The 27838-nt window shown below is 42.8% G+C and overlaps 1 long non-coding RNA gene across 1 annotated transcript in view; it reads left to right on the top strand.

Annotated features, from left to right (window-relative positions):
- Positions 1–27838, top strand: part of LOC120310118 — a 124374-nt gene that overhangs the window by 37389 nt on the left and 59147 nt on the right. The gene's annotated exons all lie outside the window — the stretch shown is intronic.

Here is a 27838-nt window from a genome sequence, read left to right as displayed (position 1 = left end):
GAAAATTTATCTCTTATAAAATTGAAGGCGTCTATCAATATTATATTAGAAAGAGTTTAGAGAATCTCTGACTTCAAAATATAGACTTCCACATCTGTATTTCTGTTAATATTTCTTAAAGATCATTAGTGAAAAGATTTAAGGTAAATAACTTCTGTTTAACTTTTGTTGACCCTTTTCAATAAAAGTTGCACCTGTCCTTCCTTAAAACATCCAGTTTAATAACTTTATAAAGAAATGGAGCATTATCTTACCTGAACGCCTCTTCTCAGCATGATAATGGAGAATCCACCAATAGGTTGATTCTGTCTTCCTGCCCAATCAGACTAAGTCAGTCAAAGTTGCCACGCCCATCCTGGTCTGATGAAGGCGAAGCTATTGACGACAGTCTGCCGTGTTGACTCCCGAGAAAAAGAAAAAACAACCCCCTGACACAGGACCTAACGGACCTTTAGAGGGATGGGTGTGGATTCTCCATCATCATGCTGAGAAGAGGCATTCAGGTAAGACAACGCTCCTTCTCCAGCATGATGGATGGAGAATACCAAAGCCACACTGTCCCTATGGGAGGGAGTCAGTTGGGGCCTGTGTCCCAGGTCCTGGCACTACATGTTGCAACACTCTCCGACCAAAGGAGGCGTCTGCAGGGGCAAACTTGTCTAGCTTGTAATGCCACACAAAAGGGGAAGGCGAAGACCATGTCGCCGCCCTACAAATGTCCTCTATAGATGCCTGTGTTGCCTATGCAGCAGAGGTGGCAGCGCTGTGAGTGGAATGTGCTGTCACATGACTTGGAACTGACAGGGAGAATGACAAATATACCCCTGATATGCAAGCCCTGATCCACCTGCCTATGGTAGAGGCAGACACCTTCTGTCCCATAGAAGAAGGTTGGAATGAGACAAAGAGGGCTTCTGACCTACGAAAGGCCACCGTCCACTTGATATAATAGCGTAAGGCTCTGCGGACGACCAGTGTGTGCCACAGCCGTCCCAAGTCATGAGACAGGTGAGGGCAAAAGTCGGGCAGAATGACCTCCTGTGTTCTGTGAAATACAGTCTTGATCTTGGGGATGAAGGAGGGGTCCAACCTGAGGACCACCCTGTCTTGTGAAAGACACATAAGTCCTTTCTAATAGAGCCACCAGCTCTGAGATGCATCTAGCTGAGGTAATGGCTATCAAGGCGACCTTGAGCGACAAGGACTGGAGAGTACAGGTTCTAATAGGATCGAAGGGTAACTTAGTAAGGGCCTGTAGGACCCGCGGTAACTCCCAGGAGGGATATCTATGAACCACGGGCAATTTGTTGTTGGTGACTCCTTTAAGAAAGGAGCGGATCATGGGATGCTGAGACAATGACTCTGATTTATCCCAAGTGACCACAGTGGATAGAGCCGCCAAATCTGCAGATAATTGGGCGTTAAGCCCTTGTTGATTCCTTCTAATAAATAGTCCAAGACTTTTGGAATGGTCACTTCTGAGAGAGTCAAGTGAGTCTTGTCACACCAGTGGCAGAAATTTCGCCAAGTGTAGTCATAAATATGATTAGTCGCTGGCCTTCTGGAGGCCTGAGTCATGTCAATCACGCCTAACAAGTATGACTTCTGTGTTAGGATCCGGTGCTCAAGCGCCAGGTGGCTAGTTGGAGCCATTGGGGCTCTGAATGGTGCAGGGCTCCCTGAGTTAGAACTATGCGACCTGGGGGTATCCTCCACGGAAGAGCCGTGGAAAGACTCACGAGGTCTGCAAACCACGGTCGTCTCGGCCAGTGTGGAGCAATGAGTATTACATCTGCTGCTCCTGCAGTATCTTTCTGATAACTGCTGGGATCAGAGGGAGAGGAGGAAAAGCATACAGTAGACCCCCTGGCCATGGAATCAGGGAAAAAATCGTGGGGGTTGAGCATTCTCCGGAGAAGCAAACAGGTCCAGGAGTGGACGGCCAAACCTCTCCGCAATCTCTGTAAAGAGACCTGGGTGCAGTTGCCATTCTGAATGGTCCACTGTTGACCTGCTGAGAAAGTCCGCCTGTTGATTCGCCTCTCCTGAAATGTGCTCGGCCTTGATGGAAAGGAGGTTGCTCTCTGCCCAAGAGCCCAGCAACTAGGCCACGGCCATGAGGGACCTGGAATAGGTACCCCCTTGCTGGTTCATATGAGCCTTCGCCGCCACATTGTCCGTGAGGACCAGCACATGTTGCCTCGCAATCTTGTTGCAGAAGTGGCGGAGAGCCAGATGAAAGGCTCTGAGCTCCAACCAATTGATGTTGTGCTTCAAGTCTAACCGGGACCATCGACCCTGAGCCAACTGAGATTGGAGGTGTGCTCCCCAGACGAACAGACTGGCGTCTGTAGTCAGGATGATCCGAGGGGGTTCTTTGGCTATTGCTGGGGAGTCCACCAATGGAGGGATTGCAGGATCTGAGGTAGAACCCTTACCTTTTGGTTGGAGGAGCTGGTGCCAGTCTCTGAAACGGGAGCAAGAACCATTTAAGTTTTCTGGAGGGTAGTCTGGCCCAAGGTATTATTGTTATGCATGATATCAACTTTCCCAACAGTTGGGAGAGCAAAGCTAGTGTCACTACACTCTCCCTGCAGACCTTGAGGACCAGGGCTCGGATGCTGTCCTGGCGTTCCCTCAACAGGTAAACCTGACAAGAGTCTGTGTCTATTACCAGGCCCAGATGCAAAAGGCAGGTTGAGGGAACCATCTGACTCTTTGAAAGTTCACCAAGAACCCATGGTCCTGAAGGGTCTTGATTGTCAAGGCCAAGTCCGACTGGGCCGCTGGAATAGAGGACGATTGAATAAGGATGTCATCCAGGTAACACTGCACGCGTACTGGCACCAACCTCAAGTGCGCAGTGAGCACAGCCAGGATTTTGGTGAAGACCCTGGGAGCCGACGAGAGGCCGAACGGCAGGGTTTTGTATTGAAAGTGACAGTTCAAGTAACAAAACCTCAGAAATTGTCGTTGATCCGGAAGGATGGGGATGTGGAGATACGCCTCCGTAAGGTCGATGGACATCATGAAGTCCCCTCGTCTGACGCTGTCCAGGATGGACTGAAGCACCTGCATCTTGAACTTCCGATACTTGAGGTGGGAATTCAGACCTTTGAAGTCGAGTATCGCCCTCCATCCCCCTGAGGTTTTCGGGACCACGAAGAGGATGGAATAATATCCTCTTCCCACTTGACCCGCTGGCACCTCCTCTATGGCTCTTATGTTTAAAAGGTGCTAAATGGCCTCCATCATGAGGCCCTTCTTTGCTGGGTTCCTTACCAGTGGACAGGAAATAAAACATTCTAGAGGGCTGGTTACAAACTCCAGAGACAGACGGTCTTTTATAGTGCGGAGCATCCAAGAATCTGTCATTGTGTTCTCCCATTGGCAGATAAAGGTTAGTCTGCCACCTATGGGAGAGCCCCCCCGAGTCACTGGGACTGACGAAAGGGACGGCCTCCCTTGCCTCGAAAGGGCCACTTACCTTGGGTCTGCTGTCGGGGCCTGTCCCTGTAAAATGAACGGTCCGGTCTAGTAAAAAAGGACCGGGATGCTTGGCCAGAGTCCAAGTCTGGTCCCGTTCGAAAGGACTGACGGCAAGCATAAGGGAAGAACCGCCTGCTCGATCTCCTGGTAAGCTGGGAGAGCACCTTTTGCTTCTCCCTATTTTCTACCAGGTAGGGAGTTAGCGCCTCCCCAAAGAGCTGCCCTCCGCTATATGGGGCTGCAGCCATCCGCCGTTTGTGTTTGTTATTCGCTCTCTAGTTCTTGAGCCACAGTAGTTGTCATGCGACGACGTTGGAGGCTATGGCTCGGGCCGAATGTCTGGCAGCATGCAGGGATGTGTCTGCCATATACTCTGAAATTGCCATTAGCTTAGTCAGATCCTGGTGGATCCTTACCTCCTCTAGAGGGATTCTGGCCTTGAGCGGTCAGAGCCAGATGAGAGAAATTCTGGCAAAGAATGAGGTGGAGGTGGCCGCTTTTGTTGCCCATGCTGAAGCCTGGTGTGTTCTGTAGAAGGAGAGCTCGGACTTTTTATCGTATGCCTTTAAAGCCTCCGCTATATCCCCTGGCAGCTTGGAGGATGAGAATAAGGGAGTTAGGGAGTTGTCCACCCCAGGCATCTCCAACAGCTCCATTAAAACTGGGGCTGTGTCAAATAATTTGCATTCTGTTCCCCCCTGGGAGGGAAGGATGCCCGGTGATTCCCATTGCCTTTGTATATTTTTGAGGAATAAAGGGGGACAGGAGATATGTTGGTGCCTGACCACTGGTTCAGAGAACAGCGGGTCCGTGTCCTGGGTAGAGGACAGTTCCGGGGTGGGGGCCAGATCCGGACCGATCTTATGTGCTGCACAGGCACTGCGGAGCAGAGATGGAAAGAGCGTGGGATTGAATAGCTGTAGGAGGGGAGGAGGTTCTTGAGGCAGTTCCTCATCATCCGACCACTGCTCCCCTGTGTAGTCATACCCGGCAGAGCCTGATGCGTTGCTCCCTGGGGACTGAGGGGGCGAGACTGAATCCGGATGGTCAAGTACACCGGGTTGTGCCGGGCCAGGTGAAACTGATGAGGCCCCTGGGGCAGATGTTGACTGCTAGCACCCAATGGAAGCCATCGCCTGAAGAACTGCCTGGGAAATCATGGCCTGTAGTTGATCAGCGAAGGAAGGTTCCTGCAAAGGCCGAAGCCCGGCTGCCGTCGGCATAAATGCGGCTGCAGGTGCCATAGGAGGGCCTTGAGACCCGAGTTCCTCACCAAAGAGGGATAGGCCTTCCTGACCAATACTCGGTATGAAGCCTTGTTCAGGCTCTCACTCTGGAGACCATATCAATGCCGGAGGGTTAAGTTGTGAGCTGCAAGTTGAAGCCTCAATTGAGGGAAGGGGCAGTTTGTCCGTCTCCCCTACCGCCAGCCTTTGTACACGGGAGAATTGTTTCTCCAAGGCACGATGCACATGGCTGGCCTGTTTCTCGGTGGATTTGCATGTTCTTTTGCTGGAATTGGCCTTTGATTTGGCCTTGATCTTAGCAGCGGCCTCTTGGCTGGGGGACTTACAGTTAGTTTGGCCAGCCGAGATAGAAGCCTGTGGCACGATGTTATCTGCCATGATAAATCGAGAAGTTTTCAGTGGAGCATTTAAAAAATCTCAGTCTGCAAGAGATACCACAGTGACCCACTGAGGTGGGACTGGCCAGCACGTGGATCTGTGATAGTCCGGCCCACCGGCAAACCCGGAGTCATGCTTAGGGCGCGAGGTTGCGCGCGTCACTGAGGAAGATGGTATCAATAGTCAGTATTTCTTGGCGATGTGCAAGCCTGCAGCAGGGCCTAATTTGTGCTCATTGATGGGATCACATGTGTCTCACTTAGTGGCAATAATCAGTCAGTAACTTTTGGTCACTAGATGCAGACTGGCAGACAGTCTAGACTGGTGAGGCTCAAAGAGGCAAAAAAAAGTTAGTAGTGATGACTTGCCTGCTGAAAGAGGCTGGGGCCTGGCTCCAGTTCTGGATGCGGCCTGCTGCTTGTTATAGAAAGGAGCCTGATAGTCCCCTGGGTCTGTCAGCCAGTTGGACCTAGCAGTGCTTCAGAGCGCCAAATGGTGCCCTCCTGGCCTGGTGAGGGCCTGTGCCCTAATTAGCCGCTGGCTGCTAAACGTGCAGTCCCCAATGAAGGTGAGAATCGGGATCCTTGACAGGAACACGAGTGCCAGTCCTGTCCTGCTGTCTCCTCCTGAGTTATCCTGGAAAGGCCCATCAGTCACGAGGCACCCAAATGGCGGCTGCGCTGATCGTGCTGAGGGGAATTGACAGTTGGAAGTGAGGGCGCTCCAGTCAAGGTGATCCGGGTTGCCGCGCCAAGCAGCTGAGAGGTGCGCACGCCGCAGCGTCTCTCAGCTATGCCAGGGTCCACGGCAGCAGGATTCTCGGAGGCCGAGGCTTCAAGCCGAGAAATCTGGAAAGGTAGGTCAATTGAATTAAGGCGCTCTGGGTTGCTGCATCAAACAGCTGAGAGGCACGCCGATCTCAGCGCCTCTCACCTGCACCAGGATCTTGAGAAGGGAAAAAAGGCTGTCAGGAAAAATTTGACAGCCATGCGGTGCACAAAATGGCGGCCGCAACTCGAACTGAGGAATTTTGACAGTTGAGGCCTCAGACAATCAAGGCTTGAAGCCAAATAGTATAAGGAGGACGATTAGAGGCCATGTGGCCTCTAAGCCATCCTAAAGGAGGAGAATCCACTAATGGGTGAAAAGGGAAAAAAGGAGAAAAAAATCCCCTAAGTCTAACCTGCCTGAAGTAATAAATTTGGGAGTCAAATTTACCATGTCTGTCTGGGCGAACAGACTACGTCGAGACTGGGTGGTCCCAGGACGGGCATGGCAACTTTGATTGACTTAGTCTGATTGGGCAGGAAGACAGAGTCAACCCACTGGTGGATTCTCCATCCATCATGCTGGAGAACAGATAATATCTTCTGAATAATGCACTATTAATGTTGTTTGTGGAATGTATCTCATAATGGTTAACAGACAAGGCTATGTGTTTTATAAAATAACTATTACTTGAAATATTGTTCGTATTTATCTTAGATACCAAGAAATGTAAGCACTTATACCAAAAATATTATCACACATACACACCAATAAAAAAAATCAAGAAGCATGGGGAGAAAGCATGGGGAGAAAGAAAGGAATGGTTAGGATTTTATAAGGCAACTATATTACTCCCCTCAGATTGCCATTAAAGTGGGGGAAAATGTAGAAAAATTTCAGATAATAGAAGACCATCATTTCCTTTCTTCAGAAACATTTTACTATTCTCCAGGTTTTTTACAACCTTTCTTCTTAAAACAAAAAAGAGGTCCTGCTCAGCATTCTGAATGCTATCTTTCTGAGCAATAAGGAGCAAAACCATATTTCATTTTTTATCCTCTGTAAAATGTTTATCTTCAGCTCAACAACAGACTCTTTTGATGAACTAATTCACTGTGTATAGGTAGGTCTTGTTTAGCAATTGCAATTGAAATATTTGCAAAGTGACATGCAAACCATATGTGTGGTTCTGATAATGTACTATTATAATAAAGTAGAATAAACAAATGTCATGTTTCCTATGTGGTCTATATAGGAGTATTACTCTCATTCCAGTATGCATTGTTGCCAGGCATACAAATTTGGGTGTAAGTGTGTATAGTAATCAGAAAATTATTTTTTTTACTATATACTCCCATTTATTACTGTTGTATATGCAAACATTATCAAAGGCAGTTGCTAAACAAGGACAGCCTGTATTATCAATTTAACATAGTAACAATAACTTATTGTCTTGAAGCTGAAAAAAGAAAAAAGAAGAGAAAAGGATAGAAGTGGGAGATATGAGATATGAAGTAGGAGTATTAATTGCTGACTTAAGTTGATTCTAAAGAATTGTTTTCCTGCAATATAGCTGGAAAAGCTGAAAAAAAATTCTTGCCTTTGACTTGGACTGATATTTTTACAAATTCTGGAGTGGTTTATCTCATTAGCTAGTATAACTCTTCTGGATAAGAGATTGCACTTTTTTCCTGTCATCCCGGTTCTTAAATTCAGTTGTTTTATTTCAGCAACATTGCTGTTTCTATCTTTTATCTGTATCTTTCTTAATTTGAAAGGCTAAGTATAGTTTGCACAGATATATTGCTGAGGCACCCAAATATTTTGGGTTTTGTTGAACAGAGATAAAAGTGTCAGTAGTTAGAAATATAGTTTTTCTGAATACTGTGTAAATATGTAGCATTAGTAGCCAGAAAATGGGGGAGCTCATGTCAGAATCCAATTATATTTCATCTCTAGTTATCGACTATGGAAAACCCCATTTCTGCCCTCTCTGGATTCTGTCATACGATGAAGGGGAAGGGGGGTGAACAAAGGGGCTTTATGGCCCTCACTTCCTTCACTACAGCTTCAAAGGGGATTGAATGTGGATTTCACCAAAAGGACTAACAATAGGGCCATCAGCTTTGATCTGCTCCTCTCTGAAGTCTCCCTTCCACCGGCAGTGAGGAAAAGGGGGTGGAAATGTAATGCCTGAGATTGCCGCTGGAAAGATGGTGGGGTGGGCTGGGCTGCTGGGGACCCCTTAAAACCTTGAACCGTAGGGCTTGGCCCCCAAGTCCTGTCTAGAATACTTGCAACCAGTTTCTCTTAATAAAGATGCCTGTTGGAAGAAAGATTCCAAGAGTTCTGTCTTCTTAAGATGCAAAGTGGGGTGGGTCCTTACAGATTTCTTAATATTCTGGAATCTCTAATATTGTCCTCTGGTGTTTATGCCTCTGGATACAAAAAATGGAGATAGAATGCATGGAGCTAACTGGGCATGAATTGGACTTCCTGAAATTACCCATATGAAATACGTGGTATATTTCATAGGCAATCTTTGATACTCAGGTGTAAAGTTTTGCCCATTCCTCTAGATCAGCGGTTCTCAACGTTTGTGTGACAGCGACCCCCGTCACACAAATGTTATGCGCATGCGCGCCGTGGCGCACATGGGGGTGGGCCCCTGGTGCGCGGCGCGCATGGGGGCGGTGCGCAGCGTGCATGGGGCGGGGCCCCCGTGCGCGGCACGCATGCGCGGTGACGCCCCCTCATGCACGGCGCCGCCCCCGGAGGGGAGAAAATGGCGGATCGCCGCCTTTGGCAACCCCCGAAAAGTGGTCGATCGACCCCAAATGGGGTCGCGACCCATAGGTTGAGAACCGCTGCTCTAGATTCCAGGAAGTCCTCAACAAGCCCATTCTTCTAGATTCTAGGAAGTTCTCAATCCTTTATGGATGTCTTTCCTATTACTACTAAAGAAAAAGTTGTTGCCAACAGGTATTCCCAACCTTGTTTTATGCCATGGGCATTTGTCTAGAGTCTAGACTTAAACCAAATAAGTTGAAGAGGGGCTTTTGCTCTGTCTGTTCTAGGGTATTGGGACACAGGACACAATAGGTGATACCTAACTCAAAGCAATAACTGTGACAGTGATATTGGATTCCTAGTGGACAGTCACTTAAATATAAACCAGCAGTTGTCGAAAAGGCCAATGTTGTCCTAGACTGCATCAACAGCCGATTTTCTGGCTGCCTGAAATTGATAAGATGTTAATCAGTTACATACCCAAAACTTTTGTCTTCCTGTAATTGAAAAATAGATTTTTCTGATACTGGACAAATAGTTTTATATATATGTTGACCTTAGTACTTTATTTTTTGTTTTTGCAGTTTTTTACTATAAATTTTGCCATAGATGCCAAGAAATAGTTAGTGTGTCCTCTTCACTCCTCCCCTTTGTTCTCCTTTCTAACTTGTAACCCTACACATATCAGTTTATAAATTCAAAGTCTTAAGTTTTAATATAATATACACTAATATATGCATCATTTTACTTTAGAGCATACCTGGGAACAGCATAAAAGAAATTGGAGAAGATAGGATCTCCCCTTCCTGTTCAGTTTGTTTTTCATATTTGAACCCATGGTGCATAAATACTTAAGAGAACTTACTACAGGAACACTCCCTGTTTATCTCTGCATACTTGCTAGAGCTTCAATCATTAATAGTTATCAGCAACCTGCATAAGAGTTGTAAGTAATTTTCAAAATGAACAAATAAACAGCAGCAGCAACAACAAACAAAAATCATCCTGCTTCCATCCTTCTCTTTTCTGGAAAGCTAGCGTGCAGTATTGGCTAGCTGATGCAACACCTGATGAATTGCTAAAGTACCTGCTCTGTTTCAATTATGGAGTTTCTAATGATTTTGAATTTGATTGATCTGTCCTTCCTTTCCTCCTGAGTTGACTGGAATCAAGAATCATTTTGTAGGTAAATTATACCTACAAAATTATACTAATTATACTATTTATACTAAGCTTGCTTTTGATACAAATTAACCAGGTTGCTCTTTGAAGAGCCTAGAAGGGGCATCCTCCAACAGTTAAGAACTACTCAAATGTAAGATTTAAAGGAACATTTAATCTGACTATATTTGCTTTCAAATAGTTCAGCTATTCATTTTTCTTCCTTATTGGATTTCTAGCCGTGAATGGTTTTATTGTGAAGACTTGTTCAAAAATCAGTTTGCTTTTATTTCAGTCATGGCTCAATATAAAGCAAATAACATTACAGCCATTTAAAAAATAACAATAAACAATCATACAGCAGCAGCAAGAATTAGTTTCTCACATCAGCCTCTCATTCATAAATCATCCCTGACCCACTGATAATTCATACCTTCCAATGAGCCTGACCTATAATAACCTCCCCATCACAAGACTCTCTTTAATGACTCATCCCCAAACCCTCACTTGACACACCCACACCTGAAGCCCTTATAAACAGAAGAACACTGACACAGACATTCTCCAGCAGGATGGCTGTAGAGTCCAATGGTTGGGTTCTATGACAGCCTTCCTGCCCGGCAGACTGGGTAAAAACTTTGGCCACACCCTTCCCTTGGGCGTGACCCCAGTTTTGATTCAGTCTCGAAGCCCGTTAGCAGCTAGATTCTTAGCTCCTGACAAAGAAAGATTTCCCTTAGGCCTAAAACTCTTCTCTCTCTGAAAAAAGATTACTATCTAGTTAGAAAACTCACAGGGAGTAGCTTTCCTCCCAGCTTAGGCTCGGGGCTCTCAGCAGCCATCAGATCGCCGTTTCTGAAAGCATCGCGCCGAGGAGTGGTGAGAGTATAAAAAAAAAAAAAGCCTGAGTTGCAAGAAGCAGCGGAAGCCTTTGGGAGCACTCGCTGTCCTTCTCTTTCCCGATCAGCTGGGACGCGCGAAGCTCCGAGCCCCCAGGGGCTATTAGAGCCGGCGCTACTGATGGTTATACAGGGAGGTGAAAAAACCGCCAGTTGACGAGACTCGTTCTCCGCTTTTCTAAGGCTTTCCTTTTCAGCCCCAGGCACGCCAGGATCGCCTATAAAAGCCGCAGAGTTTTTTCCTGAAAGGCACAGCGGAGATCCGTGCCTCTCAGGGAGCTCCAATTTACCTCAGCTGGCAGAGTGACTGTTGGTGAAAATCGCCATTTTGGACCACGTGGTTCTTCTCTGACAGTTTAGTGGGAAGGCGTGGCCTTCAGTCTAAACTCCATTTTGGGTGTACTACTTGTAGCCGCCATTTTAGGTGTGTCACTCACTCAGAGCTATTATCAACAGCTTATACAGCTTATAAAAAATAATAATAATAAATAAATAAATAAATAATACAAGATAGAGAGAGAAGGGGGTAATAAGGAAGAGTGAAAGTTAGCTTATGATTACACCCGGTGGTCTGGTTTAACAGCCACATATTGGGGAATAAATATTCACTACACCAACAAGCAATACTTCTAACAACCCTGGGCCATCACAATCGCCCTTGGTGAAGGAGAGGGAGGAGATAAATTGATTTGGTCCACTGTTCTTCAGGGTGACCTTTAGTCACTGCTCCACAGGATCCTCTTTGCAGGGACCTGTCTGTCCGGCCATTGTTCGTTTCCTCTGTGCAGAATAAGCCGTTAGGCTTTAACTCCTGCAACTGATCTGCGTAGAATTGTTTCCCCACCCCAGGTATTGCCTACTCGGGATACCTGGTCACAATGGCAGACAATACCTCGCATTCAGCTATGTAGGGTCCCCAATTGCCCCCCCCCACAACAACAAAAACGCAGATCCTCAGAACCTGAGGTGGTGGGGAAGAAGAAGGCTAAGACAAAGCACCTGGTTCAAAGGGGCCCATCCAAAACAGCTGAGCGAGAGGCCTCGAGGAGACATTTGGCTCTAGAAAGACAATTTGCCAGGGCCCAGAAATCCAATACCAATGGGACAAGTATGGTTTCCCCTGTCCCATTGGTGGGGCCCAATACAGAACCTACTTCCCAGGAAGTTCTCAGGACTTGGTCTCCTCTAGGGGAAACCGAACAGTTGGACTCCTCCCACTCCTCTTCACCCGACTCTTCACCAGACCATACTCCCACTGTGGCTGCGTCCACGGACAGAGCTCAGGAGGACATATGGTCTGCCCAATTTCAGGCATTCATGCAGGATGCCTTTTCCCAGTTTATGGCTTCTAAGGGCCAAGTAGTCTTTCAACCATCCCTTAGGGGACGAAGCAAGGCTCCGGCTACAAACATTTCTGAAATTTCTTCACAAATAGGAGAGGGAGAATTACTAGACCTAGACATGTCTGATATGCCCCTCTCGGAGGATGAAGTGTCCGCTCCTGAGCAGGCGACAAGCTCTGGCCTCTTTGATCCAGTTCTTCTAAAATCACTTTTAATAAAGGCAGTCTCTACGGTCAATTTGACCTCAGTCCAGAGGAAAGTCCTTCTACCAGCAAGGAGGCAAATCCTCTCTTTGCCAAGAAAGTTCCACAGGACAAGTATATCCCTTGTCCGGAGGTTTTCCGCACCACGGTAGAGGAGCAATGGGTTTCCCTAGCAACACCACCAGCACCTAACAGCGTGGAAAGGAAACTATTCAATGTTTCCACTTCCTTTTCGGGCATGCTAGATGTTCCCGCAATAGATAGCCCCTTGATCTCATTATTCTCTACTTCTGCGATTCCAGGGGACATGGCAGAGGCCTTGAAACCAGAGGAAAAGAAATTTGAGCACTCCCTCCGTCGTTCCCACATGGCCGCAGCCTGGGCAGCCAAGGCGGCAACATCATCCTTCTTCGCCAGGGCGTGTATCATGTGGCTGCGCGAGCTACAAACCACTGTACCTCCAGATCAGGTCAGAGCTCACCAAACTTTGGCCAAGATACTGGCGGCCTCACAATTTATGGCGGACGCCTCACTTCACGCAACTAAGTATGCGGCACGATCGATTGCGGCCACAGTGGCCTCTCGCAGATTATTGTGGCTCAAAAATTGGAAGACAGATCTGAAGGCCAAGTGGCGTCTTTCGACGTCCAAGTACAGTGGGTCATTTTTGTTTGGATCCATTCTGGATCCACATGTAAGCGAGAGTAGGGAGAAAAGGAAAATTCTAGTCCATCCATCAAAGAAACTGGACAGGAGGGGCAGTCAGGAATTCCGCAGGCAAAGTTTCCGCCCAGGCAACTCCTGGGACTGGAAACAGCCCTTTCGATCAGGGCAATCCTGGGACTGATCTAGAGGCTCACGATCCTTCTATTCACGACAGGATCGTTCCCAGGATCGTCCAAACATGGGAGCCAGAGGCCAATTCCAGTCCAGACATCCCTTCAGAGGATCGGGAGGCCGACCCTTTAAACGCGCCAAGTGATGCCAGGCAGGACACTCCCATAGGAGGTCGGTTAGGGAATTTCATCGAGGTCTGGGAGCAGACCACTACCGACGCCTGGGTCTTGGAGACAATCAGGCATGGCCTGACCTTAGACTTTTATTCTCCCCCACCAAACCGATTCATCAGATGTCCCATCTCCAAAAAGGCACACAAGGCAAGGCTGATAACCTTGGCCATTGCACACCTCTTGACAATTCAGACCATAGAAAGGGTACCAAAGGAGGAGGAAGGAAGAGGATTTTATTCCATCCTCTTTGTGATACCAAAGCCATCAGGAGGGTGGAGAGCAATATTGGACCTAAAGGGCCTGAATTATTACGTAAATTACAGGAGGTTCAAAATGTAGTCCCTGAAATCCATTCTAACCAGCGTCAGGAAGGACGACCTCCTGTCCTCAATAGATCTCACGGAGGCGTACCTGCACATTCCCATCCATCCCAAATACCGGAAATTCCTCAGATTTACCTACGGACACCGGCATTACCAAGACAGGGCACTACCCTTTGGTCTATCTTCAGCCCCAAGGTTATTTACCAAAATTCTAGCAGTAATAGCAGCCCACCTCAGGCTGATGCCGGTGCGTGTACAGTTTTATCTGGATGACATATTGATTCAATCCAGCTCACAGGAGCAAGCAAGATTAGACCTCCAGACCACAATCCGAGTTCTACAAGAACACGGATTCTCAGTCAATGTAGAAAAGAGTCATCTCACTCCCTCAAGGAGGCTACAGCATCTGGGGGCGGTGATAGACTCGGCCCAGTGCAGGGTATATCTTTCCCAGGAACGTCGAAGCAGCATCTTCAAGCTGGCTCATCAAATTCAGAAAGACAAGAGAATACCTCTGATACAACTCTCGAAGCTTCTGGGAAAGATGATATCTTGCATGGGCATTGTCCCATGGGCGAGACTCCACTCAAGGGAGTTGCAGTGGTTCCTCCTCCCATTTCAGAAGAGGAGCCTCAGTACCTCCAGCAGGAAGGTCTTGGTACCAAAATATGTGCTGAAATCATTGAATTGGTGGATATCCCCCATGATGCTCAAGGGGAGTATATTCAGGGAGCCGAACCAGATCACGCTCACGACAGACGCGAGACTATTCGGATGGGGAGCACATCTGGGAACTCAGATAGCGCAGGGCCAGTGGGATCAGAAGGACCTATCTCACAACATCAATTGGCTGGAGCTTCGAGCCATTCACCTGGCTCTACGTCAATTCTCCCACATAGTAACGAGAAGACACGTTCTCATTCTAACAGACAATGTAGCAGCAAAGGCCCATGTCAACAAGGAGGGAGGAACACGATCCTCGGAACTAATGCAGGAGGCATCAGCTCTGGTTCGGTGGGCAGAAGCAAATGTGAGCTCCATCAGAGCGGAGCACATCTCAGGGGAGACAAATACCCAGGCAGACTCCCTGAGCAGAGCCAAGGTGGATCAGTCGGAATGGCGTCTGGATCCGGCCCTGTTCGAGGAGATCTCCCGGAGGTTCGGACAATCGCATCTGTACCTATTTGCCACTCCCAAGAACACTCAACTTCCCAGGTTCTTCTCCAGATTCCCGACTCCGGGATCGTAGGGAACGGGTGCTCTCAGGTGTCGGTGGCCGGGGCAACTCCTGTACACCTTTCCACCGCTACCATTGATACCAGCAACCATACGCAAGTTGATCCTGGAAGGTGCAGAGGTAATCTTGATTGCTCCACATTGGCCACGGCGCCCATGGTTTGCCAACCTTGTGCACCTTTCAATATCACCCCCATGGAGGATTCCCCCGGACCGAGTAATACTCAGTCAGGGCAAACTTTTACATCCAGATCCTCAGTGGCTACAACTAGCCGTTTGGCATTTGAGCGGCAAAGTTTAGCCAAACAATCCTATTCCTCAGGGGTGATATCGATCATACAAGCGTCAAGAAGACCTTCGACAAACAGGATCTACGATGCTACATGGAATGGTTTTTGCAGGTGGTACGTTCCACTTCACCTAGATCCAACCTCAGCATCCATTCCCAATATTCTAGATTACCTATTGGAAGGACTGAATAAGGGCCTATCAGTCAACACTATTCGTAGACAGGTATCGGCCCTCTCATCTGTACTTTCCTGTGACAACTTACCATCTCTGGCACAACATCCAGCAAGTAGCGCCTTTTTGAAGGGTGCGGCCAATACTAAACCTCCTGTTATACACAGGTACCCGTCATGGAACTTGCCCAAAGTTCTTCAGGCGTTGACATTAGCACCCTTTGAGCCTCTTGACTCAGGTTCTCTTTATCACCTATCGTTAAAGGTAGCCTTTCTAGTGGCTATTACTTCAGCGAGAAGAATCTCGGAACTAGCAGCACTATCAGTGAGGAAGGAGCTCTGCACCTTCTTCAAGGACAAGGTCGTTCTTAGACCAGACCCTGCATTCATTCCAAAAGTAAACAGCATCTTCCACAGGTCTCAGGAACTGATCCTTCCTGATTTCTGCCCAAAACCCAGACATAGACTAGAACAGAGATGGCACAAGCTGGATGTACGTAGAGCATTGTGCTTCTACGTAAAGCGCACTTCGTCCTTCCGTAAGACGGAAGCATTATTTGTGTCCTTCCAATCATCGACTATGGGAAAGAGGGTGTCATCTTCTACCATAGGTAGGTGGATCAGAGCCTGTATAGCCCAAGCCTACGTCTCACAGGCACTACCAGTGCCCCCGCACGTGACGGCCCATTCAACACGCAGCGCAGCCACCTCGGCTGTGTGGTCCACACAAGCATCGGTAGAGGAGATTTGCAAGGCCGCAACTTGGTCTTCTCCCTCCGTATTCATTAGGCATTACCGTCTAGACTCCTTTGCCGCAGCGGATGCTGCCTTTGGTAGAAGAGTGCTACAGCAAGTCGTACCTGCTCAGGATTCAGGGGCCTAGACACTCCCTCCCAGGGGGACATGAGGGCTTTGGTATGTCCCAATCATTGGACTCTACAGCCATCCTGCTGGAGAAGGGGCGTTGTCTTACCTGAACGCCTTTTCTCAGCATGATGATGTAGAGTCCAAGCCCACCCAGGTAATAGGTCTAGGCAGGTATTGGACAAGGAACTACCGTATCGAATACAACAACAATTCTCACCTAAGTCAAAACTGGGGTCACGCCCAAGGGAAGGGTGTGGCCAAAGTTTTTACCCAGTCTGCCGGGCAGGAAGGCTGTCATAGAACCCAACCATTGGACTCTACATCATCCTGCTGAGAAAAGGTGTTCAGGTAAGACAACGCCCCTTCCCACAAACTTGGAGAATGAACCTTCACCATCATGGTATAAGGTCTCCTGCTTGAGCATGAGATTGGGCTAGAAGACTTCCAAGATCCTTTCCAACTCTTATTCTGTTACAGTATATTATCACATACTTTGGGAAACCTTGAAAGTTGATATGGAAATACCCCTAAGAATTTTAGGAGTTGGTACATTCCAACAACTCTGCCTATTAGGATTCTCCTATCCAACTTGTTTAGATTGAAGAAGCTGCTTGTATGAACAGAGAAGCATCTCAAATCAACAAGAAAATAAGTCCAGTTGAATGTCCAGAAAATTCTACTTGGATGGCTGAGAATCTTCATTGACACACTTTCTTCTGTGATTTTGAAATCAAATAATTCCTCCCGACCTCCAAAGACACATAGTTTGAATGCTAAGATTCCTGATTGTATTGAATGGATGCACAACCAAGAGCAATAAGTCCCATATGAGCAGGGTTGGAGAGAGGACCTTCAGAGCTCTCCTTCATATTTTTCCTCCCCTTTTTTCTTAGAAGAAAACTGGGTAAAAATGGTCATGCATATGTTACTCCTTCTGTGGTCCATAAACTAACACAAACTATCCAATACAAGCAAACTCAAACATCCAATAGCCAAGTGAAGACAAAGAATGATCAAATCATATAATGCAAGGATAGTGAAAATCATTTTGAGGCAAATAGATAGAAAATTGAGAGAATACATCTATGGGCATCAAATGCCAGTAAAAAGAAACAATGAAAATCCTTGTTATGAATTAAAATTCCATAATATAGTGATAAGTCCAACCAGAGTTTCTATTGGAAAAGTGTAGACTTCACAGACAGACAGATCCAAAATCAAGAGAATTCCTTAAATATTTTCATTCTGAGAAATCAGCCAATAATATATGAACTGAGATGTTCTATCTACAAACCATCTAAAAAATGAAGTACACAAAAAGGTTCGCAGCCTGTTTCTCGAAAGCTCCTTGTCCTTTTTTTAATTAGATACTTTGAAGAAAATCAAAAAAGTGTAACATGGAAAAAAAAGGAAGAATGTAATATAAATGAATAAACTAGGAATTTAAAAATGTCATGGAAGTTATAGTTTTCTTTTTTATTATATATAAATTTTATTAGTTTTTATAGTGTTAGGGATGAGGTTGGATCGGGATTTGGGTACAGGTTAGGATTAGGGTTGAGGTTGGGGTTAGGGTTTTTCCAAATAACATTCTCAATATTTAGCAAACAGCATAATGTCTGGATTCATGTATTTAACAAGAAATAATAGATAATATTAATTATCATAAACAATATGTTAATTAATCACTCGATAGTCTTCTTCTTACTAATATATATTCAAGGTTACATATCACATTCCTTTTTCTCTAACTCAGCGGTTCTCAACCTATGGGTCGCGACCCCATTTGGGGTCGATCGACCATTTTTCGGGGGTCGCCAAAGAAGGCGATCCGTCATTATCTCCCCTCGGGGCGGCGCCACGCATGCGTGCCATGCATGGGGGCAGCGCCCCCATGTGCGCGGCGCCACGCATGCGCAGAACGTTTGTGTGACGGGGGTCACCGTCACACAAACGTTGAGAACCACTGCTCTAACTCATGTTTCTAGCCATTGATAGAAATTATCCCATGTTCTAAAATACACTGAGTCTTCTTTCTCTTTTATCTTTAAAGTCAATCTGTCCATTTCGGCACACTCTATAATTTTCTTAATTAATACTTCTTCAATTGGTAAATTTTTATTTTTCCAATGTTGGGCAAATATAACTCTTGCTGAAGTTAGTACATGTAAAATTAAATATATACAATCTTTCTCATAATTTGCTCCTAGTATTCCTAACAAAAATTGTTGTTGTTAGTTGCGAAGTCGTGTCTGACCCATCGCGACCCCATGGACAACGTTCCTCCAGGCCTTTCTGTTCTCTACCATCTTCTGGAGTCCATTTAAGCTCACATCTACTGTTTCAGTGACTCCATCCAACAACCCCATTCTTCTATTGCCCTCAATCTTTCCCAGTATTAGATTCTTCTCCAGTGAGTCCTTCTTTCTCATTAGGTGGCCAAAGTGTTTGAGTTTCAATTTCAGGATCTGGCCTTCTGAAGAGCAGTCAGGGTTGATCTCTTCTAGGAGTGACCGGTTTGATCGCCTTGCAATCCAGGGGACTCACAGGAGTCTTCTCTAGCACCATAGTTCAAAGGCCTCAATTCTTTGGTGCTCAGCCTTTTTTTAAATTTTTTTTTATTAATAATACAATTAAAACAAAAATGGACAAACATGACATTCCATAATGAATTTTCCTAACAGTTTGTTTCTCATGGTACAAAAACTTAATACATTGTTCTTAACCTCTATATAAGCCTCATCCTTCTATACAATACAATTATATATACAATTATATGTACAGTTATATATATCTTTTAAGTCTACCATTAACTTGAAGTCCAAGCAGTTCTCCTTAATTCATACCAACGGTAAAATTTGTCCCAGATTTAACGGGGCGCTCAGCCTTTCTTATGGTCCAAATTTCACAGCCATACTTTGCAACTGAGAAAACCATGGCCTTGACTATATGTATTTTTGTTGGGAGGGTGATGTCTCTGCTTTTTAGTATGCTGTCTAGATTTGCCATAGCTTTCCTCCTCAGGAGCAAGTATCTTTTAATTTCTTGGTGCAGTCCCCATCTGCGGTGATTTTGGAGCCAGGAAGATAAAATCTGTCACTACCTCCATTTCTTCCCCATCTGTTTGCCAGGAATGGAAAGGGCCTGATGCCATGATCTTGGTTTTCTTAATGTTGAGTTTCAAGCCAACTTTTGCACTCTCCTTCTTCACCCGCTCAAGAGGCTCTTTAGTTCCTCTTTATTTTCTGCCATTAAAGTGGTATCATCTGCATATCTTAGGTTGTTGATATTTCTCCCGGCAATCTTAATTCCAACTTTTGATTCATCTAGCCCTGCCTTTCTCATGATGTGCTCTGCATATAAGTTAAATAGGCAGGATGACAGAATACAGCCTTGCCGGACTCCTTTCCCAATTTTGAACCAATCAATGTTTCCGTGTCCAGTTCTCACTGTTACTTCTTGACCCGCATATAGGTTTCACAAGAGACAAATGGGAGTCTGGTACTCCCATTCTTTCAGAATTTGCCATAATTTGTTGTGATCCACACAATCAAAGGCTTTAGCATAGTCAACGAAGCAGAAGTAGATATTTTTCTGGAACTCCCTAACTTTCTCCATGATCCAGAGTATGTTGGCAATTTGATGTCTAGTTCCTCTGGCTCTTCAAAATCCTGCCTGTACTTCTGATAGTTCTCGATCCACATACTGCTGGAGTCTAGCTTGTAGGATTTTAAGCATAACTTTACTAGCATGTGAAATGTGTGCAATGGTGCGATAGTTTGAACATTCTTTGGCATTGCCTTTCTTTGGAATTGGAATGTAAACTGACCTTTTCCAATCCTGTGGCCATTGTTGAGTTTTCCAAATTTGCTGGCAAATTGAGTGTAGCACTTTTACTGCATCGTCTTTTAAGATTTTAAATAGCTCAGCTGGAATACTGTCACCTCCACTAGCTTTGTTGTTGCTCAGCTTTCCTTTTTTAAAAAATAAATATTTTATTGGGTTTTATAAGGATAGGAAAGGGATGGGATCGGTAGGGGTGTAGGAAGGAGTAAACCTAAGGGAATTGGGAATGGGTACAGTGATGGGGTTACCCCCAGCAAAAAATCCACGCTTAACAAGCAAATTACCGTCTGGGTACCAAAATCAAATAAACATCACTTATATAATACTAAACAATTATAATAAACTGAGTTAACAATCATAAAAATAAAAGATAGTAAATAAATATTATTCATCTTACTAAATAACCATGATTAATACAATGTTAATTAGGTATAATTACTAATGCTTAAAATCACATTCATCCAAATTAATTTCAAAATCTTTTCTCATTCTATCGTATTAGTAGCCATTGATAAAAAATTTCCCATGTTTTAAAGTACATAGAGTTTTCTTTCTCTTTGATCTCTAAAGATAATCTATCTATTTCTGCACATTCTAAAATTTTAGTAATTATAGTCTGATCAGTTGGTAAATCTTCATTTTTCCAAAATTGGGCAAATACTATTCTCGCCACTGTCAATACATGTCATATTAAATATTCATTCTCTTTTCCATAATTAATTCCTAATAATCCTAACAAAAATAATTCTAGCTTAAATTCTATTTGTATTTTAGTCATTTTTTCCAGCCATCGATGGATCTTAAACCAAAATTTCTTTGCCTTAGGGCATGTCCACCAGGCATGATAATATGTACCTGGTTTTTGTTTACATTTCCAGCAAATATTCAATGCGTTTTTAAACATTTTCGCTAGTCTAACTCAGACATGTCAAACACAAGGCCCGGGGGCCAGATGCGGCCCGCGAAGTGGTTTCATGTGGCCCGCAAAGCCATCCTGGAAACAGTGAGGGAATGGCCTCCACTGCCTTGGCCCTGGCCCAGGTCAGCCGGGAGCCAATGTACAATTTTGTAGTGGCCATCTATGCTGAAATGCATTCAATCTTAGCTCCACAAGGCCATCTGGAAAGAGTGAGGAACCAGCCCCTGCCGCGTCTGCCCCACCCCCTGGGTGCATGCTGGGAAGGTGTCACCTTTGTGAGGAATGAAGAAATGCACCATCGCCTGGAAGTGGCCAGCAAATGGCCCTCCCTTACTTCACATATCCGGCTTGATGAGCTCTGCCCTGGTCCCACCCCTTTCCCACCCTCATATCTGTCCCACTCCTGCACAGGCCCCCACAGGCCCCCTTGACACGAATGATGTAGAGCTGGCCATGCCCACCCAGTAGGCCACACAACTCCATCCACACCCACCCAGTAGGCTGCACCCACCCTGGCCACACACCCCCGCCCCCCCGAGGGCAACTGCAATGCTGATGCGGCCCTCAATGAAACTGAGTTTGACAATAGTAGTAACTGTGAAAGGGACCTCAGAGTCCTAGTAGACAATCATCTAAATATGAGCCAGCAGTGTGCTGCAGCTGCCAAAAAGGCCAACACAGTGCTAGGCTGCATTAACAGAGGGATAGAATCAAGATCACGTGAAGTATTAATGCCACTCTACAGTGCCTTGTAAGGCCACACTTGGAATACTGCATCCAGTTTTGGTCACCACGAAGTAAAAAAGATGTTGAGACTCTAGAAAGAGTACAGAGAAGAGCAACAAATATGATTAGGGGTCCGGAGGCTAAAACATATAAGGAAAGGTTGCTAGAATTGGGTATGTCTAGTTTAACGAAGAGAAGGACAAGGGGGGACGATAGCAGTATTCCAATATCTCAGGGGCTGCCATAAAGAAGAGGGAATCAAGCTATTTTCCAAAGCACCTGAAGGCAGGACAAGAAGCAATGGGTGGAAACTAATCAAGGAGAGAAGCAACCTAGAACTACGGAGAAACTTCCTGACTGTGAGAACAATTAATCAGTGGAACAACCTGCTTCCAGAAGTAGTAAATGCTCCAACACTGGAAGTTTTAAGAAGAGACTGGACAGCCATTTGTCCGAAATGGTGTAGGATTTCCTGCCTGAGCAGAGGATTGGACTAGATGACCTCCAAGGTCCCTTCCAACTTTACTACTACTACTACTACTACTACTACTACTATTATTATTATTATTATTATTATTATTATTATTACCCCTGGCCTAACTAGTATCATATGCCATCTATAAAACATTTTGTATAAGTTTTTTTATATGAGGTTGCTTTAGTAAGTTTAATATTTCTATCCCAGAGTTTTTGCCAATCTTCTAAGTTTATAGAGTGTCCAAAGTTCTTTGCCCATACTATCATCTTCCAACTTAACAGAAATTTATAATGTTTTTAAATCAAATTTTCATCTGTTGTTAGGAATATTTTATCAATTGATATCTGTTCTTAATTTTACATCTTTTTCATATCTTGTTTGAATTTGCAGATACGACCACCATATTAAATCAATACCTTATTGTTGAAGAACATGTCTTTCTTTAAGTTTTTCATCCTTATCCAGCACATCTTTATAAGTAACGAGTTTGTCACAATTAATTAAATTTGGGTAAGCAAACGCTTCCATTGTAGAAAGCCACTGAGGTATTTTCATGTAGATTTGATGTTTAATTCTTTCAAACTCTGAAAGCAATACATTCCTTATGGCATGGTTTTGAAAGTATTTATGTACTTTATTTTTCTCATACCACATAAACGCATGCCAGCCTAATTGCAAATCATGTCCTTCTAAGTATAGAAGTCATTTGTTTCTCAATGTGATCCATTCTTTAAGCCAAAGCAGAATAGCTGCTTGATAATACAATCTCCAGTCCGGGAATCCAAAGCCCCTTCTGTCTTTAGTTTCCTGTAGTACTTTAATTTTAATTCTTGCTTTCTTTCCTTGCCATATAAATCTCAGTATTATTGTATTTAAATCATCAAAAAAATTCTTAGTCAATTTAACAGGAACTGTTTGGAATAGGAAAAGTAGTTTTGATAAAATATTCATCTTAACAGTCGCTATTCTTCCTAACAGTGATAATTGAAGATTTTTCCACTTTTCCAAGTCTGCTTTTATTTGTTTCACTAGTCTCTCATAGTTATCCTCTTTTAATATTGTGTATTTTGCTGTTAAATGAATATCTAAATATTTGACTTTTTATTTGAAGATTTGTCTTTTTAGCGAGTTGGTTTTTCTGTTAGTTTTTTTGTTAAACTTTAGTCTTTTCCCTATTTATTTTCATCCAGCCACTTCTCCAAATTTCTCTATAATCTGCAAGAGTTTGGTGGCTGTTTCCAATGGCTCTTCCAAAATAAAAACCAAATCATCTGCAAATACCTGAATTTATATTTCTGATGTTTTATCTCCAGTCCTTTGATTTCTATATCCTGCCTAATATTCCTAGCCAACACTTCCAGTGTAAGAATAAATAACAAAGGCGACAATGGGCATCCCTGTCTTGTGCGTTTCTTGATATCAAAACCATCTCTATAGTCTCCATTTAAAAGTATCCTTGCTGTTTGTTTCTTATAAATTGTTTGAATAGCATTTATAAAGTTCACCAAAATCCATTTCCTTCAACTGTTGAAACATAAATTGCCAATTTAAATTATCAAAGGTTTTGGTGCGTCAAGAAATATAAGTGCCATCTGTTTCCCAGGATGATTTTCATAATATTCCAAAATATTTAAAATGATCCTTAGGTTATTCTTTATTTGCCTATTGGGCAAAAAGTCATTTTGGTCTGAGTGAATAAATTCAGTCAAAAATTTCTTCATTCTTTCCACCATTATTGCAGTGAAAATTTCATAGTCCACGTTTAGTAAAGATATTGGTCTATAGTTTTTAATTTATGTGCAATCAGTATCTTCTTTGGGTATCAAAATAATATTAGCTTCAGTCCACGAATTTGGTATTTTTTTCTCTAAAAAAGTTTCATTGCACAAATCTTTCAAAATTGGACTTATTATATCTTGAAGGGTTACATAAAATTCTGCGGGAAGTCCATTAGGTCTCGGAGTTTTATCCTTTTGCCTTTTTATTGCCTCTGTAATCTCCATCATTGTTATCTTCTCATTTAACATATGTCGCATAATCTCGGGCACCTTTGGAAGATTCACTTCTTTTAAATAGTCCTGTATTGCCTCCTTAGGAATCATCTCCGCCTTATGGAGTGTCTCATAATAGTCCTTAGTAATTTTTTTCATTACATCACTATAGCAATATAACTCACCTTTTGAATCTTGTAGCTTACTTATCAATTTTTTTCTCTTTCTTTTTTCAATCTGTATGCAAGCCATCTTCCCGGTTTATTAGCATTTTCAAAAAAATTCTGTTTCGATTGTTTAATCTGTTGTGCCATTATATCCATCTCAAGTAAATTTAACTTATGTTTTATTAACTCCATTTGTGTCTTCAACTCTTTCTTTTGTGGATCAACACATAACTCAGATTCCAAATTGCTAAATTGTTCTTTCAATCTGAGCTGTGTTTGTTTCTTTTCTTTATTCTTTTTAGCCACAAAAGTTATAGCCAAACCTCTAAAGTATGCTTTTGCCGTATCCCATACATTTTCAATAGAGGTTTCTAATTTTAAAGAAAAAATCTATTTCTTTCAATGCTAATTGTAAACATTCTTTTTCTTTCAGTATGGATTTATTCAATGACCATTTTAGTTTTTTCTTAGTTCCTTTCCAAATCATGTTAATTGGATTATGATCTGCCCAGATATTAGGTTCTATTTCAATCTCCTGTATCATAGTCTTTAACTCATAAGAGGTCCATATCATACCAATTCTTGACCACGATTTGTGCCTACTTGAGTAAAATGTAAATTGTATTTTATCTGGGTTCATTTCTCTCCATTTATCTTGTATACATAATTTTTCTTTCATCTTTAAAAAAGATTTGGGTAGGGTATTTCCCCCTTTTTTCCCTTGTTTGTAACTTTTATAATCCTGTTTTGCATCAGTTACTGCGTTAAAGTCTCCAAGTATACAGAGATTTTGATAAGTTTAATTCAACTATTTTATTGTATACTTGCTGAAAAAACTGATCTTGCTTCTCATTGGGGGCGAATATTGCGACCATCAAAATTTGTTTTTGATTCCATGTAATTTCCACCATTAATAGTCTCCCTTCATTGTCAACGTAAATTTGTTTTGGGTTCATCTTTTCTTTTATGTAAAGGTCTACCCCTCTTTTCTTTTGCAATGCCAAAGAGAAATAAAGTTTACTTATTTTTGGTTGTTCTAAAAGTCTAAAATTTTGTCTTTTAATATGTGTCTCTTGAAGGCAAATTATGTCCAATTTCAATTTTTGTAGTGTATGAAATATTTTACTCCTTTTTGATGGGGAGTTAAGACCATTTATATTTATTGAAAAGATTCTAGTCTCCTCCATGATTTTAGTTGTATCTAGATCTCAATCTTCTAGGGGAACTTATCTGCCTCTGATCTTTGGGCCTTACGTCTTCCTCTGTTTGGGTCTTTTAGGGTTCTTTTTCCTTCATTTGCTTTGAAGTTCCTACACCCGTCATTTCCTCTGGTTTCTTGGATTCACCATCGCCTTTTTCCAAAAAAGCTCTATGGTTGTTGAAAAATTCCTCTGCTTGAGATGGGGTATCCAGTCTATATCTTTTCGAGTCCCAGAAGATTAATAATCCTTCTGGGACGAATCATCTAAAATTCACTCTTTTGTTGATCAATTTCCTTGTTAAAAATTGATACTCTCTTCAGGCTTCTCTTATTCTTCTGGGAATCTGTTTCAGAATTAAAAGTTCTTTGTCTTTATATTTCAGTGGTTGATCTCCTATTGCTCTCAGAATCTCATCTCATGTGGATCTTTTGAGGAATCTTACATGGACCTCCTTAGAAACTCTAAATCTTCTTGCATAGCTTGAATTAACTTTAAAAACCTGATCCATTTCTTTTTCATTTGGTCCATTTCCATTCCAAGTAGTTCTGCCAGTAGTTCACTCATCAACTCCAACAAGTTCTCGTCCTTCTCTTCTATAATATTTTGGAATCTTAAAAAGTATGATGCTCTTTCCATCTCCATAACGGCCATATTGTCTTCCAATTCCGCATTAGCTTGCACCAATCTCTGGTGTTCATCTTGCAACGCTTCTAATTTCTGCTCAACCACCGCTGACTTATCTTCTATTTTTTGCATTCTTTGTTGAGTGTCTGTCATCGCCTGTTGAAAAGTTTCCATTTTTTGATCCATTTTAAGATCATTTTTCAAATCTTCATAATTTTTTTCCAAATCTTTTTTCATTTCCATTTTAGACGCAGCAATTGCTTGGAGTATCATTTGCATATCTTTTTGTTGCGTATCCTGTTGTAGAAATGTCGTAATTGATTTTTGGGGAGCTGGACTCACCGAGGTTGAGGCAGGGGCCGAGGAACCCTTCTTCGCCCCTTTAACCAAATTTGTGATGCTCATTTTCTAATTATTGTTTTTATTTATAATCCAATAAGGAGCTTAATGGCTAATTATAATCCGTCAGACGGCCAGATGGCCAATTGTAATCCAAATCCCTGCTATTATCAGGAGACAAGGCCAAACATGATTGAAAAAAGAAAAAGGAACAAAAACAATTCCAATAGGGCAATAGTTTAAAAAGAAAAAAAAAGAAAAAAAAAGAAAAAAAAAGAAAAAAATAATTTCCACAACCATCCAAAAAAAGAAAAAAAATGGAAAAAAGGAAGAACAAAAAAGAAGCAAGACAAAATCTCAAAAAAAGAAAAAAGGAGAGTGCATATTTATATCCAAAGAGGAAGACTTTAAAAAGGTGTAAAAAAGGAACAAAAAAAGAAGAAACCAAAAAAGAGAGACAAAAATAAAAATTTCTAAAAGGGGAAAATTATAGGAAAGGGGGAAAAAAGAACAATTTGTAGTCCAATTACAAGTTTAAAAAATTATTCCACTGCCAAAAAAGAGAAGGAAAAAACCCAATAAAATATTCCCTTCTTTTGAAATTTTCCTTATTATAGGCAATATATAGACACACACAAAGAAAAAAAAGTCTCTTTCAGTATCTTTTTTTTATAACAATATTTTATTGAGTTTATATAGATAAGGGAAAATTAGGAACAATATGGGTATGGTAAGGAAGGGGGATGGGGGGAAGGAAATAGGGGATTTAGGATAAAATAAGGAAAGGTACAATCACATATTTTAACAAAAAGCAACTGTCCGGATCATAATGATGAGTGAATATCTTAAAATAAGCTTAACTGTAGCTATATTACAAACAGTTAATAAACAAATAAATTCATCTATTAAATAAACACAAATAATAAAATCTCAGAAAATCCTAACTATCAATATAGATAAAAATCACTAAATCACTAAAAATAGCAATGTCATCTATCTATTAATTAGAACTTGGTTAGAAATCAATCATCTATTCTGAGATGTTAGATCCTTTTCAAATTCTAACATGTCTCTAACCATTGATAAAATTTATCCCAAGTTATAAAATAAACTGAATCATCTTTTTCTTTCATCTCCAATGTTAATCTATCCATTTCTGCACACTCTAAGTTTTTAGTAATTATAGTCTGGTCAGATGGTAGATTCTCATTTTTCCAATATTGGGCAAATACTATCCTAGCGGCTGTTAAAACATGCAGTATCAGATAATCATTCTCTTTACCATAATTAGGTTTTAATATTCCTAACAAAAACAATTCCAGTTTATATTCTATCTGTATTTTCATCATCTTTTCCAGCCATCTATGAATC

The sequence above is a fragment of the Crotalus tigris genome, unplaced genomic scaffold (genome assembly GCF_016545835.1).
Source record: "Crotalus tigris isolate CLP2741 ecotype Arizona unplaced genomic scaffold, ASM1654583v1 scf7180000018124.1459596, whole genome shotgun sequence".
NCBI classification, from domain to species: domain Eukaryota; kingdom Metazoa; phylum Chordata; class Lepidosauria; order Squamata; family Viperidae; genus Crotalus; species Crotalus tigris.
The sequence above is the reverse complement of the archived record's forward strand: the minus strand, read 5'-3'. Positions and strand labels throughout refer to the sequence as shown.